Source organism: Euprymna scolopes, chromosome 7 (assembly GCF_053919585.1).
Source record: "Euprymna scolopes isolate OS-2025 chromosome 7, ASM5391958v1, whole genome shotgun sequence".
In the NCBI taxonomy this organism is placed as follows: Eukaryota; Metazoa; Mollusca; class Cephalopoda; order Sepiida; family Sepiolidae; genus Euprymna; species Euprymna scolopes.
The window spans coordinates 122,053,447-122,065,345 of NC_136488.1; the positions used below are offsets into that span (position 1 = coordinate 122,053,447).

At 36.6% G+C, this 11,899-nt stretch overlaps 1 pseudogene; it reads left to right on the forward strand.

The window, feature by feature from the left end:
- Nucleotides 1-3,350: 3,350 nt before the first annotated feature.
- On the forward strand, nucleotides 3,351-3,475 carry LOC145280627 (U2 spliceosomal RNA; annotated as a pseudogene).
- Nucleotides 3,476-11,899: the final 8,424 nt, after the last annotated feature.

The window sequence follows — 11,899 nt, forward strand, 5'->3', positions numbered from 1 at the left end:
ACCAACTGAACTGATTAGGAACGTTTTCGATTCAATCAGTTAGCATTGTCAGCTGTTCATCGACCACAATGACCAATAATTTGAACAATTTAGACAATTAACTGGTTTCTATATTTTTATACAGTATTTGGATATCTGAAATTTTTCTTATAATTGATGTTTATTGTCATTTTAATGGTGTATAAATTTTATTGGGCACCCTTTATATATATATATATATATATATATATATATGTGTGTGTGTGTGTGTGTGTGTGTGTGTGTGTATATATGTATATATATGTATATATATTTATGTATATATATATGTATGTATATACACACACACACATGAGCAAAAAAATGGGCCAAGAGTGAAAGAAGGAAGAAATTGATTTTTCAATATTTTTCCATAATTTTTTGTTAATTTTAAATGAAAATTTCTATTTTGCAGATCATTATTATTATAGCATATAATAATAAGTGGAAAATTTATCCTAAGCCCGCATCTTGGTGAGGATATAAAAAACCGAATTGCTGGATTTAGGCAGTCCAAAATGACTAACAATCAGATTTTTTATATTTTAAGAAAAGAAAATGTGAAAACATCTCTTTCTGCAGTGAAGCGAATTGGTCAAAGGTTAAAAGTCGAACGCTTGATAAAAGGGAAATCAGGATCTTGTCTCCCTAGAGCATCTACTTTAAAGGACGACCACATGCTTAAATTTACTGTTTTGAAGGATCGAAAGGAAACTTATGTTGACCATAGCAAAGAATTCAAAACAAGTGCTGGAAATTCTCTTTCTAGATATACAATATCTAGACGAATGAAAGAAATGAGGTTTTCCTCTAAAAAGTATGCAAAGAAGCCATTTTTATCTAAGAAGGACATCAATGATAAAATGAGATTTTTCTCGTGTTCTGGCAAGAAAGATACAGACTGGTTCAGGAATGTTTTCTGGGTAGATTAATCAAGAGTTTGCCTTGTTAGTGGTGCTCCCAATGCTCCCGAACGGTGTAATCGAGGAACTAGAGAAAGATTTTCGCAAAGTTGCATAAAAATGACAGTTAAACACAGGAATGGAGGGATAATGGTATGGGGAACTTTTACTGCAGCAAGAGTTGTGGAACTTATTAGATGTGAGAAGTCAATCAATGCAAAGAAATAAATTCGAATGTTAGAAATAGGACTGTTACTAAGAATCCAGAAGCTGGAAATATCCCAGAACATTATTTTTCAACATGATAATTCCTCTGCACACACTGCTAAAGTTACAAAAAATTGTTTTCTGATAATTCAATTGATGTGATATTTTGGCCAAGTCAAAGTCCCGATTTAAACCCAATCGAGAATATTTGGTCCATAATATCTCGTGCAGTGGCCGAAAGAACTTCTGAGAACAATGACAAACTGTGGGAAGCTGTACAAAGTGAATGGAATAGCATCTCCTCTTCAGTGTTCCAATTTGGTTGAGAGCATGTCTAAAAGGATTGATCTTTTAAAGAAATCAAAGGGGAATACGATTCCATCCTAAGCATTTATTAAAGTAAACGTCTTGTTCTGTGTTATTATTCTCGTTTAAGTTTCCTTGTTCAATTGTTCTTTGTTCAATATAGCGTTTAATGCAATAAAATGTATATAATATTGTTTGGCCCATTTTTTTTTTTTGCTCACGAGTGTGTATATATATATATTTCGGTAAACCTAGCAACCACGTTGAACCAAAGATAAAGGTTTATTCATGTTTTAAAAGCGGGCATACCACTGTTCAACAATTCGGTCAAATGGAGCATCGCGTTACGCATTAAATTTAATTAATAATTCCCTCAAATGATTTTAATTATACATCTCTTAAACGATTCGTTCTATAAGCAAGTCGGGAGCTATTATAATCAATTTTATGGTGAATTTGTTTTTAATCTTTTAATAAGTTTTTTTTCTCTTTTTTTTTTCTCCTAGACAGTGTCCAAAAACAGTCTTCACTCTAATAGATCCCGTACTGTAACCTAAGCCCAAACATTTATCCCATTGACATACTATTGCATCCCTGTGTTTTTTTTTCCATATACTTTAATAGAATGTGCTCTGAGGAACTTGTACAACTTGTGCCCTCTTACTCAACATGCAGTAAAACCTTGCCCCTTCAGTGTAGAGGCCCCTAGATGCGAAAAAGCTTACTACTTTAGTTTTTTCTCTCAAACTGTTAGACATTGGAATTACCTCGTTGTCTCCTGCTTCACTGAATGTACTAACATATCAACATTTAAATGCAATGCGAACAGACACCTCATCTCTCAACTCGAAACATATTGCCCTTGGAGACATGGTCCTAAATTGTGGACCTTTACGTATAAGTTGTAACCTGTTTTTGTTTGGGGCGAATAAGTGTTTAAAATAATTGTTCTCTTTTTTTATTCATTAACTTTACTGTTCAGTGTTTGAATTTTGCAGTACATTAAAATCCGTTTATCTTTATAACATTGTGCTCGCCTCTACCTTAGTTAGTCTGCACGTAACTCTTTGAAAAAGACCACACATAAAATTGAAATTTTGCATTTAAAATGCCAATTTTGCAACCCTGGACAAGGATATGAGAGTAACTTTCACTTACGTAAAAAATAATAGGGACTCAATAATATTTACTATCGTTTAAGTAACACTGTGATACATATTTAAGTAATTTATCAATTCATATAATCAATTCAATTACTGTCCTTTTGTTTTCTATCACGATGAGCAATAAAATGACTCCATTTATGAAAGGGGGAATATCATACTTGGGAGGGTAATCCAGAACCTAACCGACTCATACCCCAATTATGAACTCAATAGATTTCGTAGGTTTCTAAAATACTTGGCAAGAAATTAATCAAGAAAATCATATCTAAATTTAGTTTTGTTTTTTAACAATAGTCACCGTTTTCTCCTCTTCGTCTCTAAAATAATGGGTCCTATACTGTCAAACATTCTTAACCTCCATGTCTTATCGCCGCAATATTGCATCTCTGTGCAAGCGACTCTACAAGTCATTCCGTCGGTCGGTCGGTCGGTCTGTCTGTACTTTTGGCTTAGCTTTTTGGTTAATATCACAGATCTGTTGTTAATAGATGCTGTTCTTAGCTTTTTAAGCTTTTCTCGGCCTTCGGGCTGGGATCAAAGGGTAGTATCTGTTCCGGATGATACTGCAAGCAAAGACCATATGTGGGGGCAGCCTGACATATAAGACCTTGGTCAATGTAGGGGCGGCCCTTCATACCAATTGTCACTATCCAGCTCCCCTACTCCCCGGGGAGTTGGTCCCCATTCCCCCTTCACTCCTCACATTAAAAATCGGCCTTGTGCCTAATTTGCTCGGTGGGGGAGCAAATAAATACCTTCTTGGCCTTTTGGCCAAGATCAAAGTTTAGTATCTGTTCCGGCAGATACTGCAAGGAAGGACCATATGTGGGGCAACCCTACATATAAGACCTTGCTCAATGTATGGGGCAACCCTTCATACCAATTGTCACTATCCAGGTCCTCTACTCCCCGGAGAGTTGGTCCCCATTTCCCCTTCACTGCTCAGATTAAAAATCGACATTGGGCCTTATTTGAAAGGTGGGGGAGCAAATACATACAGCTTTTCTTGGTCTTTATGCCAAGATCAAAGTGTAGTATCTGTCCGCTAGATACTGCAATAAAAGACCATATGTGTGGACAAATCAAATATAAGACCTTGAGCAATGTAGGGGAAACCCTTCATAGCAATTGTCACTATCCAGCTCCCCTACTCCCCGGTAAGTTGGTCCCCATTTCCCCTTCACTCCTCACATTATAAATCGGCCTTGTGCCTAATTTGCTCGGGCGGGGAGCAAATAAATATCAACTCCACATACAAGACCTTGGTCAATGTAGGGGAAACCCTTCATACCAATTGTCACTATCCAGCTCCACTACTCTCTGAGTAGTTGGTCCCCATTTCCTCTTCACCCCTCGCATTTAAAATCGGCCTTGTGCCTAATATGGTCAGATGGGGGAGCAAATAAATACCCCCTTATCATAGCCATTTGGCCAAGATCAAAGTGTAGTATATGTTACGGCAGATACTGCAAGTAAAGACCATATGTGGGGGCAATCTCACAAATAAGACCTTGGTCAATGTAGGGGCAATCCTTCATACCAATTGTCACTATCCAGCTCCCCTACTCCCCGGGAAATTGGTCCCCATTTCCCCTTCACTCCTCACATTAAAAATCGGCCTTGTGCCTAATTTGCTCGGCGGTGGAGCAAATAAATACTACCTTTTCTTGGCGTTTTGGCCAAGATCAAAGTGTAATATCTGTTACAGCAGATACTGCAAGCAAAGACCATATGTGGGGGCAACCTCACATATAAGACCTTGGTCAATGTAGGGGCAACCCTTCATACCAATTGTCACTATCCAGCTCCCATACTCCCCGGAAAGTTGGTCCCATTTCCCCTTCACTCCTAACATTAAAAATCGGTCATGTGCCTAATTTGCTCGGTGGGGGAGCATATAAATGCCCCCCTACCTTAGCATTTGGCCAAGATCAAAGTGTAGTATCTGTTCCGGCAGATACTGCAAGCAAAGACCATATGTGGGGGCAATCCCACATATATGACCGTGGTCAATGTAGGGGCAACCCTCCATAGCAATTGTCACTATCCAGCTTCCCTACTCCCCGGAGACTTGGTCCGATTTCCCCTTCACTCCTCACATTAAAAATCGGCCTTGTGCCTAATTTGCTCGGTGGCGGAGCAAATAAATACCAACCTCACATATAAGATCTTGGTCAATGTAGGGGCAACCCTTTATACGAAGTGTTACTATCCAGTTCCCCTATTCCCCGGGGAGCTGGTCCTCATTTCCCCTTCACTCCTTACATTAAACATCGGTCTTGTGCCTAATTTTCTCGGTGGGCGGGGGGCAAATAAATACGAACCCCATATATAATTTATTGGTCAATATAGGGAAACCCTTCATACCAATTGTCACTATACAGCTCCCCTGCTCCCCGTGGAGCTGGTTCTCATTTCCCCTTCACTCCTCACATTAAACATCGGCCTTGTGCCTTATTTGCTCGGTGTGGGAGCAAATAAATACCAACCCCACATATAAGTTATTGGTCAATATAGGGAAACTCTTCATACCAATTGTCACTATACAGCTCCCCTACTCCCCAGGGAACTGGTCCTCATTTCCGTTTCACTCCACACATTAAAAATCGGCCTTGTGCCTAATTTGCTCGGTCGGGGAGCGATTTAATACTCTTTTCTTGGCCTTTTGGTCAAGATTAAAGTGATCTATCAGTTCTCACTACACGCTGTACTTATGTTTTTAACTTTGTTATATAAAGTGGGAATCACTTTTCTGTATTAATTTAATGTAAAATAATCACCCACATTACAACCAGTCAGTCTCAAAGCCATTCAAGTCATTCTCCAAATCGTTCAAGTTGATTTTGAAGGATTCCAGTTATTTTTTCAAGCATTCAAATCATTCTTAAGGTCATTCAATTCATCCTTAAATTCATTAAAGTCATTCTAAGTCATTTACTTTTTATTTATTTAAGTCATTTCAGCCCATTTTTCGGTCATTTTTGTTTATCTTTAAGAATTTCATGTCAATCCTATATTCACGCATTTATCCGACTAATAGCTATCGGCCTTGTTTTTCAAAAAATTCCACGAAATTTGCTGCGATATTCTTACTACACTTATACGTTCTCAACGTAAATATTAGTTCCAAAAATCTAACCCTTTCACTATAGAGGTCGCAGATGCCAGAAAACTTCAATATCTTCTTTCTTCAGATCGTTCGTCTTTTGGATTTCCATGCCTGTTTCCTATTTTTTCTCCTATATGCGTGTACAAACATGCTGAAAATTACATGTAATGTGAACAAACATATTGCTGCCACTATAAATTTGATCCTTTATAATAGTGGTCTTTTATATCTTGATGACAATATGCTGTGTTTAGGATGAATGGTAGTAAAACGTACTTTACTTCAGACACCAATTACTTTAAGTTATACGTAACATGTGTTGCTAATTAGGATATTTAAAACTACCTGAAATTTTCACTGGAAAATCTCTGGTAGGCAATTAAATCAAAAGTATGTCAAGATAACGGCACCTCACTGAAAACAAAGAAGGTACATGTTTTACTGAGTCAGCTGCTAGGTATATTCGATAGGGGTACAATAAGGAATCTATCATGTTTTTTTATGGTTCTTTTAGTTGTGGTACTGTTTTTTGTTTTGTTTATTTTGGTTTGTTTGGTTTTTTTTTTTTTAGAATTTTCTTAAGTATAACATCCCTCCTCCTTTGTTTATTAGCTAATCTATTTATGTATACGCTCTCATTGTTTTCGCTTTTTTTTTTCTTTTCGTTTCCACACATCCCGAACTATTTCAAACACCCACATAAAAGGCGCGAATCAAAATTAAAAAAAAGGCGCGAAATAAAAAGAAAAAGAAAAAATGGCGCATTGCGTTCTGTTTGGATTTTTTTTTTTTTTTCCGTTTTTGCTTAGCTGATCATTTTAATCAGCCAAATCAGTAATTATGGTTACACTAGAACTTTCAAAGACTCGTACAGACAACGCTATTCGACCTGCTTTTTTATTTTTTTTTTTTTTTTCATTTTATTACGTTTTCTTCTTTCTTCCTTTTATACATCACTTTGTCGGCGAAAAATAATCACAATAAAAAGCTTTCTTTTTGTTTTTTTTGTTTTTTTGTATTCCAGTTTTATTAATTGTTGAAGTTTATTGTAAAATACAATTAAAAAAAAACAATAAAAAGAAGTTAAAAAAAAAGAATTTTTATACTGGTAACTAGTAGGAGTTCCCACCTACGCCGGGTAACTTCTTCTTCTCATTTATATAATGAACAATTATGTTTGCAAGCAAAACATTAGAATCTATATCATTACAAACGAGATTATCCAGCGTTTAATGTTTTGGGTATATAACTATCCTGGGTGGCCGGCGTTGCCCGGGCGTTTAAAGGTGTGTGTTGAGCAAAAAAAAAGAAGAAGAAGAAAAAGAAGAAAAGTTGTAGTAGGCACGTAGGCTCGAACACATGATACGAAGGCGGAAAATAAAGTGGAGATGTCTGTCAGGGTGTTGGTTGAGCAAATAAAAAATAAATAAAAAAATGAAAATGGCGACCGCAAAAAAAAATGGTAGTAGGCAGGCAGGCAGGCTCGAACCCGTACCGCGAAGGAGGAAGAAAAATTTTTTAAAATAAAATAAAATAAACGTGACGTAGGTTCAAATTAAGGCTAGAAAATCGAAAAGAGGTGATGACATTCGAAAATATCGGCGAAAAAAGCGACCCCTCCCTGTAGAAAAGTTCCCAGATGTGTGTGAAAGAATTAATTATTTTTGCCACTTTTTCGATATTTTTCGTCCGAATAGTAAAGCTTTAAAATGAGATCGACTTTATAAAAATCCGTCGCCTCTGTCGAAAGTTATAGGTAGATATACAAACATACATACATATATACATACATACATACATACATTTAAACAGACAGGTGGGATTTATATTATAGATTTCGGGGGGGGGGACATTTTTTTACTATTGTCTTCGTTTAATTGCATTTGCTGTTTCTCTTAATGAATTAATTATGAGAAAGCATTTAATTTGTGTATTCGTTCTTTAGCGGACGGTTATCCTCATTTTCATATTTGTTGTTTCGTCACGTTTCGATCAAGTAACCCTGTGGCCTTCTTCAGGTGATTAACCGCGACGGTATAGGAATGCTGAATTTTGTAACTGCACTCCAGTAATTACGGCCTTCCATACTTGTTGTCTCACCACGTTTTGGCCAACTAAACCTCTGGCCTTTTTGGGTATTATTGAAACCACTATCTTCAGACAACCCTTATCTGGGTATTTATTTTCTCCCCCACTGAGCAAATAAGGCACAAGGCCGGTTTTTAAAGTGAGGAGTGAAGGGGAAATGGGGACCAACTTCCCGGGGAGTAGGGGAGCTGGATAGTGACAATTGATATGAAGGGTTGCCCCTACATTGGGCAAGGTTTTATATGCGGGGTTGCGTTTTTTTTCTCTATGTATAATTTGTATTTTATTCCATAAGTGTAGTTGTGTTCACTTTTCCTTCTATACATAGTTATACTCGACCTTTACATATATTACGGCTTTCCAGTGTTCTTCTAGCGTTATTTTCGTGTGCGACATGCCTCACCTTTCTATAGTTTCCTACATTCACATAAACTCGCATGTCGGAATTATTTTTTTAAATATTTTTTTACAAAGGAATCATCACTTAGGAAAACCCGAAGGCCACTCGAGGATAAGAGTTAATGAATGTAAGGTTGTAGTCTAGTAATCGTTAATGGTGTAGATGGAGCAGAATTAGGATTATTTAAGGGAACGGCTCAACAAGAACTTGTTTAATTTTTTTTTATTGCGGACTATTATCCTCATCTTTCTTAGTTGTTGTTTCACGACGTTTCGACCAACTATTCATCTGGCCTTCGTCAGGTGGTAACCGCGACGGGATACGTCATGAAACAATAACTAAGAAGGGTGAGGATAATAGTTCGCAATAAACAAATTAATAAAGAATACTCATCTAAATAATGAATTCCAATTAAAAATAATATATAAGAACTTGTTTATATTAGACTTGAAGGCTACCATATTGTAATGGTAATTCATATGACATCAGGGCAATATTAAGTCGATCCTAAATACTGTTCTGATATCATATGGATTGCATATTTTTAAAAAAATTTTCGACAAGTCCTTCATATATAATATTTTAAGTGTGATAGATTTTCAGGTGATTTCTTTTGGTACTTGAACCTTATATGTTGGAGCTGATGTCATGCTCTTTTAATAAGTGTTTTACTAGAGGGTTTCTTTTAAACTGCCCATCATCCCGTATTATGTATTAGTGTTACTACATATTGCTTTTGCTCGGGGTTGTAGGCAAAATACAACTCCTTTCTTTACATTATATGGATAGTGAGAGTTGAAGTTTACATAATGCCCAGTGAAAGTTATCTTTCGATATATTGATATACAGATAACATAAACCCCTGATCCGTACAAGTTATCAGAACACGTGGGAATGATAATTCGTCATTATGTTCCTTTTGTCATCGTGAGCTGTATAAATAGATAAATAGATTCAAAGTGGCCAGTAATGTTTGAACTACGTCCTAGTGAGGTCAGAGTATAAATGTGTCATTCCACACATCGCAGCCATACTTTTGGGTTTAATATAATCTGATATCATTTTCTCAGATTATCCCATGTATACAATGGCTAGTATTGGATACAATGAAGATGCCATAGCTAGATCTTCTTCTCCAAGAACATATATAAGAAGCCATGACAAAGTATGTAGTTTATGCACAGAAGATATAGCTTTCCATTATACTGAGACTTGGAATGCAGGTGCGTCGTTCAATGGAATATCTAATGTAAATGTATACCCAACGACACCTAGAGTTTGGTCAATAATATCTGAAATAGAGTCGCTGAAATGTCTAAAATGGATTCGCTGAAATGTCTGAAATAGATTCGCTGAAATATCTGAAATAGACTCGCTGAAATATCTGAAATAGACACTCTGAAATATCTAAAATAGACTCGCTGGAAATAGACACTCTGAAATATCTAAAATAGACTCGCTAAAATATCTGAAATAGACACTCTGAAATATCTAAAATAGACTCGCTGGAAATAGACACTCTGAAATATCTAAAATAGACTCGCTAAAATATCTGAAATAGACACTCTGAAATGTCTGAAATAGACTCGCCGAAATATCTGAAATAGACACTCTGAAAGGACTGAAATAGACTCGCCGAAATATATGAAATAGACTCGCCGAAATGTCTGTAATAGACTCGCTACACCTAAATACCATCTATTTAGAATTAGTGAAAGTGTTGATTTTTCCATCAGATTAATCGAATTCTTGATATATGATGGAGATTTGCTTATGATTGGGATGCTTATATCTACCAGTAACCGGTTCAATAGATAGCAGGCTGAACCACGGACGCTGACAATGAGTTTTAATCGAATACCGTCTTTGAATCTTTAAAGGGTCGTATAGGTGTGGTAGCTTGAAGTAATGCTGAGCTAACTGTCAGCATTTTGCAGGTGGTAGTTGTTGTTTATTGATTATCCGTATCTTCCTTTCTATTTTCCAGGCAACCAAATCCTATTAGATTTGCTGATTTTTTTTAATACTCCACTCTGTCCATTAACACTGCCACATAGCCTTTTTTTGCTTTAATAAGTATTATATCATCACTGCGTAGTGATTTGATAGTCAATTTGAGAGTTTAGACTATGGAGGCTTTGAATGTTCCAGTACTTTTCTCATCTCCTCATAACTTGAGGTTATTCAAAGCTGATATCTCTATTAAAACTATCACGTCTAAGTTCAGTGGGGCAGGTTATAATAATCTTTCACATAGTGATACAAGCACTAAGAGAGAGATTGTTTCAGCAATCTCCTCCACTAGTATATAATATGCTTGATGGTTGTGGTGAAGTTGAGACCTTCGTTTAGCATCGATTTCTCAGAGTACGTTAGCTGATGTATACCTTTTTTATGAATGGTGGACCTGGAGTATTATGGTCTTAGTCGTCAGTTTTTTTTATTTCTTTATTTCATAAGAATTGACTGCCATTAAATTCTTTCCCATATCATATATCCAGGTATTTGGGATGCTTGTTTTATCACCAGTCAGTGATATATTCTACATGAAGAGAGAGACATCGTTTGGGATTTGGCTTTGTAATCGATGTTTCTTCCACGACTGTTGGTAATTCTATCTCAGACAAGCTCATGATCTACTAGTCTTACGATTCCTTGTGTTCTCCTAGAACTGACTGATAGTTTCATGGTTAAGCCTGGACATACTAGCTTTATATCATGGCATCTGCATAGGAATGTGAGGTGGTTTGTCATTCTTGTCAGGTTTTGGTACATCTTTTCCAGTCGTTTATATACTCAGAATTGTGAAGATTCCTAAGTTCAAGAGAGAAATATTTCTGAGTTCGACAAGATACAACCGAAGAAGGTCGGATGTAACAACTGCCGAAACATTGTGAAAATTATACTCAAGATGAGAACAGTAGGTCGAATAATCCAAATATTACGAATTACCAATCATCATCTAAAATATTCAGAAAACTACAAGATTTATTTGGAAGAGTCAACCAACAACTTCAGACCGGTATATACCAATCATCGATTCAATCATCGATCCATACTCGAGAATCAGTCTAAGATAGATTAGACAATTTCCGTGGGTTTAACCTGTTCGATTATGTTATCAATTCTTCATCATCGTAGAAGGTCATCATCCCCCGTTGGAAAAAGTGTTATTGCTAAATGCTTGAGGCGTCCTCACCGGGAAATACCGATGCACATTCCCATGCAATTTTAAGAGGCTACATCCACAATTCATGGTCGCTTATCTTATCCACTTTCAGCCTTGTGTCACGTCTTGTAGTGCGATAGAAGTAGATACAGCGTTAACTAACAAAAACAAAAACAAAAAAAACAATTAGCAAAATTCATTTTTTTGGTGTCCTTCGGTGGTGTGGTTACATACGCCGAATGTGGACACATTCTAAAAGGTTTTACCATCTTAAGTAACGTCTCTTAGGCGTTCTTAAACAACCTTTACAAACTAGGAAGACAGAGAAAGACTATTGCTTATAAACTACACGCTAAGCCACATAATTTCGCTCGCTATCAAAGCAAAAAAGGTTTAAGTCATTGTTGAGATTGTGCCTTGCCTGTTGTCTTAGACATGACTTTCATCCTACGCAGTTGTAGGAGGTTCAATCTACTAGGCTTTGCCTTTTCCATTTGAGAAGTAGTTTACTGATAACCGATTGCAGCGCCCCTA